We start from the raw sequence: 7012 nt of genomic DNA, 5'->3' as shown, positions 1-7012 counted from the left end.
TCCGTATGTCTCCTTTTTTTGGTATTTTCACGCAAATTCTTCTGCTAATTGGAGTTTAGTCCAATTCTGTATCCTTCCCTTCAAGGCTCAGGGGTCCACGATTATCTTCTGTGTCTGTGTTAATTGGTTTCCCTTTTCTTTGTTGAAGAGGGTCTGTGCAATCCTTCTGCCTAGTCCTACTCCTGCTAAATTCTTTAGATTTGTTGTTTTTAATTATGTATTCTTTTAAGAGGGGGCTCTGGTGGCGTAGTGCCAAAGGCATTTGATTGCTAACCAGAAGGCTAGCAATTCAAACCCGCCAGCCACTCCTTGGAAGGAAGGTTGGGCAATCTACTTCTGTAGAGATACTGCCTCCGAAACCCAAGAAGGGGTTGCAATGAGTTGCAATTGACTCAACGGAGTAGGTTTGGTCTGGGTTTTGGTTTATTCTTCTAAGCATAACCCTCTCCACAACTGGTTTCGGCTGAGAACTGTAACCTGTGAAGCAAGATGACCCTGGGAAGAGGGACACTGAGTCTGGAGTAACCAGGGAAGAAAAGAACAAAGACATTCCTGGCAGTCCAAGGGGTCTTCAACCCCCTTCCCATTTCCCCGTATAATCATGTTTACCCCTTCCTTTGGGGAGATAGACATTTTAGAGAAGTGATTCTCTCTGTCTCCTTGGGTATCGATACTCAATAAAACTTTTGCTTTCCCTCTTCAAACTGTTGTGATCATTGACTTTTCATGACAGGGGTAAGGACCTTGTTTTCCTACAGACAGTGAAAAACTCACTGCCATGGAGTGGGATCTGACTCATAGTGACCCCTCCTTGGGTTTCCAAGGCGATATCACTACGGAAGTAGATTGCCCTATCTTCCTTCAGCCTTCCGATTAGCAGTCAAATGCCTTAGGCACTGCACCACCAGAGCTCCCCCTACAAAATCAAATTAAAAATTTTTACTTACCTGCTACTGTTGCACTGTACTACCTACAACAGTAGCAGGTAAGTAAAAATTTTTAACTTGATTTTTCAGTTCACTTTTCCTAAAATGAAGCTAATATATCTTTCCCTAGTTGCAAATATTGCAGAAACTTAAAAACCTCTCAGACCCTAAACACTGAGCCTCTAGTGCTTAATGGAAAAAACAGCCCTAAGATTGGCAATTGGGAAGACGTATGATGAATGACCGAGATAAAAAAAAACATAATCAGAAAAAACCCTTCCCTAGGTCTTCTTGCGTGAGGCTAGCTAGCCACAGGGCCAGCATCTACTTGAGGCAAAGTATGTTTGTCAACTTAATAGGATACAGAGCTTGCAAAGTCTGTGGTCAGATGTCTTCTTGCTCCAAAGCCCGGAGGCTTGGATCTGCAACTATTAATGAATAACTACTTGGAAATCCTCCCATTCCAATAGGAGAGGCTCAGATGTGCCTACAGAAAAGGAATGATTTCCTGGGGAAAAAAAGGGATTTGCTCAACTGCTTGCTGGGTAATGTTCTCCTCAGTTCAAAATCAATGTTTTGTTGGCTTGATGGAAAGGAGTGCCTGAAAGACTTCCCACTGTGGAAAGCGTGAGTTCTGTTGGTGAGACAGGCTCTATCTTGGAGGTGGAAGGACAAACATCTCATAAGTTTCCCATTCAGCAATGTGGATCCTAAGAGCTTCAGTGATTTTTGCCACTTTGAGGAGCATTTTGTCTCAAAAGCAGAGAAGTCACACATATCCCAGAGGCAGAGATGCTGGCTAGGTAGGGTTTCACACATGAACACAAACCTGAGAAGCTGTAGCACAGAGCAAAGTTCCCCCAACTTCAGTTGATTGCTTCCTCCCTTGACAATTCTTACAATATCTACCTACTACTAGTTTTATAATGTACCAAACTATAAAAAGGGCTGAGAGTGACCTTGTGGGCACTGGCCTGGCAGATCATTGGTGTCAGGTCTGACTGTCAGTGCCCGTGAGCACTCATTATTGATTGAATTTTTACCTCTGTTATCTACCATGTTACTACCACTGGGCTAAGCTATGTGTGTGTATGTGGCACATCTCAATCAATCAATCAATCAATTTGTCAGTCTCCCTTTGTTGTTGTTAGTGTTGTTGAGTCAGTTCTAACCCATACGAACCCTATGTACAACAGAGCAAGACACTACCCAGTCCTGTGCCATCCTCACAATCATTGCCATGTTGAGTCCATCATTGCAGCCACTGTGTCAAATTATCTTGTTGAAAGTCTTCTTTTTTGCTGACCCTCTACTTTCCCAACCATGATATCCTTCTCCAGGGACTGGTCCTTTCTGACAACATGACCAAAGTACGAGAGATGAAGTCTCATCACTCTCTCTTCTAAGGAGCATTCTGGCTGTACTTTCTTTGAGACAGGTTTGTTCATTCTTCTAGCAATCCATAGTACATTCAACGTTCTTCATCAACACCACAATTCAAATGCATCAATTCCTATGTGGTCTTCCTTATTCATTGTTCAGCTCTCACATGCATACGAGGCTATTGAAAATACCATGGCTTGGGTCAGGCACACCTTAGTTTTCAAAGTGTCATCTTTGCTCTTAAACACTTTAAAGAGGCCTTTTGCAGCAGATTTGCCCACTGCAATATGATGTCTGATTTCTCAGCTACTAATTTCATGGGTGTTTCTCATCACTTAACTTGTGCATCCTCATGAGATAGCAATATTACACTTGTTTTACAGATAAAAACCAATGTCCATGTGTGAGGGATTGAATAATTTGCCTGAAGCAACACAGAAGTGAATGACACAGCCAGTCAATCTGACTCCCAAATCTATACTCCAGTCACTGTATCAGGCTGCATGGCAACAGAGTCAAATGCAACTTTTTGGGGTCAATCCTTCCTGATTTTGTTTTTGTAGGGTATTTCTGGCCAGTCCCTAGAGAACAGCATAATTTTCTACCTTGAGATGAATAAAGCTGCAAAATAAAATTAGCGTAATGGCAAGAATGCTGAACCAGCCATTAATAACCCTAAGTTCTGGTGTTACCTGTGTCACTAATTACCTGTGTGAACTTGGGCAAGACACTTACCTTTACATGGACCCAGTTTCATAGAAACCAAAGCTGGAAGTCACCTCAGTTTCACCTAATCCTATCTTTCTGCCCAATTGAAGGTATATTCTCTATAACTTTCCCAAGAAGTCAGTTTTGAATTTAAACTCCTCTAGTGACAGGGTTCTTTTTTTTTTAAATTGTGATTTGGGTAAAAATTTACAGAGCAAATTCACTTTCTGTTCAGCAGTTCACATACACTTTGTCTCATGACATTGACCACAATTTACCACAATGCAACAACTCCCCTCCCACTTCCTCCCCATGGTTAGACCTCTTCCCTGTGTCCATCCCTCCATGCACTCCTGCCCCCTGAGCTGTCTCCCTGTGCATTAGCAGCCCTTCTTCCTCCCATGATTGTTCTCTCCAAGGAGTGTATCTACCTCAGGTAAATGTTCAACTTATATGCCTGTCTTCTGTTTGGCTGGAAACTGCAGGTGTGGGTTCAATTCCAGACCTGAAGGGCAGCTAGGGGCCATAGTCTCAGTGGTTCCACCAGGCTCTATTGGACCAGCAAACCTGGTCCCCCCCCCCCTTTTTTTTTTCTCCAAATGATTTTGAGTTTTGTTCCACATTGTCCTCCCTCTCTATCCAGGATCTCCTACATAGATCCCACTCTGAGTGGTTGAGAGTGGTAGCTCTGCACCATCTAGTTCTTCTGGTCTCATAGTCGTATAGGCTGCAGATCAGATGGTGTACCACTTGCTAGGACTAGTTGTTTCCATAAATTTTTGGTTTTCTTCATTCTTCCTTTCTCTGGACCCAGAGAGACCCATTGTTGCATCTAGATGGCAGCTTGCAAGCTTTTAAGATCCCAGTCTAGTGACAGGTTCTTAACTACCTTCCAATGCTCTTTAGAAGTGAGATTAGCCAGACGTTGTCTCTCATACTATAGTCATATTGTCAGAAGGGGTATCCTCAGTGAGATAGATTGACACAATGGGTACAATGATAGGCTCAAACGTGGCAATGATTATGAGGATGTAGCAGGACCAGACAGTGTTTCATTTTGTTGCACATAGGGTCACTGTGAGTCACAGCCAAATGGAGGGCATTGAATAGCATCAACAACAAAGCAGCTAGTTCTGTTGTCTGAGAACTCAACTTTTTTTTTTTTTTTTAAACTAGTTCCCCCTTGTAAGTTCCTTGTTTCTGAGTTTGGTTTTTCCAGTTGAAAATATTGGTCTTCTTTGACTTTTTCTTCTTCTTCATCCCCATATCCATTTGTAGGCTAGCTTAGAGAATACCCAGTATGTTCAAAGCAAGGGAGAAACATGAACAACTTAGTTTTATTGGTTCTCTTGTATATATATATATTTTTTTCCTTTTCCACCACCTGTCTGGATGACTTTCATCACCTCCTAACTGCCTCCTAGTGTACTGTATCCTGAGTCTAACTGAGCACATGTAACACTGTTGGTCGGAATAGACTTGATGGCAATGTTTAGTTTGTTTATTTATTTATAACACTGTTGGGATCTTGTTAAAATACTCTTTTATATCATCTCTGTTTAAAAAAAGCTTTAGAGCATAGAAGGTAACATTTAAACTTCGCAGCCTGCCATGCAAACTTTCTTTCACTCATTCCATCTCCAATCCACCCACCTCTCCTAAAGGTCTCTCCCACTGCTCTCCAAACACAAACTATTCTGACACAATTCTGTTCCAATAGCCTGATCTCCCTTTTGTCTCCAGGGCATGTTTTTGCTTTCTTTAATTTTTCTCCTGTCTTTTCCTCCTCTGCAAGAGCCTTCTCCCAAATATTATCCATCCTCAGTGATCAGCTTGATCAGAGCCTTCTAAAATCTTCCTGCACAACTCTAACTCAGGCTGATCCCTCCAGAACAAACCTTTAGCATTTACTCTCAGCACCCTTCATTTGAGTACTTAATCACATACTAGCTTGATTACTATTTAACTCTTACATGTGTATTGAGTCTTCCCAAATAAGATGGTAAATTCCATGGGATAGGAGTCAGGTCCTTTCATGCTTCTATGTCTCCACAGTGCCAGGCACACAGCTAGATCACAGGGGGACACTCAATAACTGCCTGTTGAATTGAATCATCATTCAAATTCTGTCAGTCTCCTCATCATTTGAGCACTCAATAAGCACTAAAATGCAATCCCAACCTCTGATAGTCTTTGAAACAAACAAATGAGCAAAGTCAAAGTGCTAGAAGTCAGACTGGAAAATTAGACTGAAAGGAGAGGCCTAATGGAAGGCTTTGAAAGTAACTCAAAAGAGGGAGAATAAAGTAGAAAATGAGTGACTGATCCCCCAAAGACCAATTCTTTCAGGATACCTCAAGAGAGGTGAGGGAAGGAGCCATAAAAGCCAGTCTGGATCACTGGCCTAAAGGACTCCATAAGAGCAGTCTTTGAACTACAAGTGCCACCCTCAGGAGGGTTCTTCAGGCTTCATTATTCCACAGCCACTTGGTGTTGAGAGGCAGAAACTTCAGGAAGAAAGTTCTGGAAAAGTGGGGACCAGGATTGGGGTAATAGAAACCAGGGTTACTACTAATGATCAGGAGTAGCTGATGGAGAGATGAGGTGTACATTTCCTGATTCTCTGCTTGGGGCCTGTATGAGATTGTCCAGAGCTGGTTCTTCATCCCTCAGTAGACGGTGATGGCGTAAGCTGTTTCTAGAGATTGTGTCTGAAGAAGCTCCTGTGACTAATGGGCTCACACTGTGTATCTCACAGTGTTGTGAGAAGAACTGTTGCTGTTTTCCGTAGGCGCCAAAACTGAGACAAGCTGGGATGCAGAAGCCTTGAGGTAAAATTTACTGAGACAAGCTGAACGAAGGTATGAAGTTAGCTTCAGAAGATAATGGCTGCTGGTAGCATTCTGTTTCTCTGGTCAGTATAGATTTTTAGCTAAATTTCTGCCAAACAGCTCACGTGTTCATGGTGGACCACCTGGGCCCAGGACAGGTGAGGCACTCTTACTCCTAACAATGGACTATCCAGAAATCTTGGCATTTGGCTAGTTAATTGCCCCCACAGTTATTCTCTACTTGGGTAACATTTGTGTGTGTTAACTCATAAGTGAGATTGAGATAATGAATATTTATCTTTCCAATTACTTTGCAAGCCACTTTTTAAACACTATTCATGGGAGAGAGAAAAAAGAGATGAGAATAAAGGGAAAGTTCAGGAAACGGGTTGGAAAAGCCTAGAAGGAAACAAGAAGGAAAACAAAACTGTAGGGCAGTATCTTGTCCTTCAGCAGCTCTGTAGCACAATAGAGCTTCCTTGCCTGGACTTCTCTAGTTATTCTTGTTGTTCTGCTTGCCTAGTATCTGAGGTATTGGTAATGACTCAACAACCAGGGCAAGACAGCTACGTTGGTCTCATATGAAGCAAGAGCCTTGTCAGAAGCTCCACAGATTATCGTAAACTGAGTCTCTTCCAATAGAGCCCCTTGTTCTTAAGGTCTATGGCCGTGAGATACCTTGTACCCTGGCTTATGAACTCTGAGTCTGAGGCTCCATCCCATGATATCTAGTTGCCCTACTCCTTCTGAGAAGACTCACTCTGTTCCCAATGACTGACCTGTCTCCTATTGTTTCAGCTTTTCTTTACTGTGTAGCTCTTTGAGGCCTTATTAAGATATTCATGCTCACCATTTTCTTGTTTCAGTGAGTAGACTGTCTCCCTTTGCTCCTAAACTGAAAGATCTGTCCTCAGGAAGGTGAGGTTGTAGTCTTTAACCAACCAGACCTGAGACATCTGGCTCCCTTCACATGGCCCTGGCTTTCAACTTATCTCAACAAGCCTATGTGTAGAATTCACAGTGATGAAGATAAAAACAGCCATGGCTAACATTTACTGAGGGCTTCCTATGTCCCAGTCACTGTTTCAAATGATTTAAGTCTATTCACTCACTTTTAACCCACAAAGGACCACCCTTCTGCACTCATCCTATGACTATCCTATC

Source organism: Orycteropus afer, unplaced genomic scaffold (assembly GCF_000298275.1).
Source record: "Orycteropus afer afer isolate SDZICR_OR568_19922 unplaced genomic scaffold, OryAfe1.0 scaffold00292, whole genome shotgun sequence".
NCBI classification, from domain to species: Eukaryota; Metazoa; Chordata; class Mammalia; order Tubulidentata; family Orycteropodidae; genus Orycteropus; species Orycteropus afer.
Note: the sequence above shows the minus strand (reverse complement) of the source record.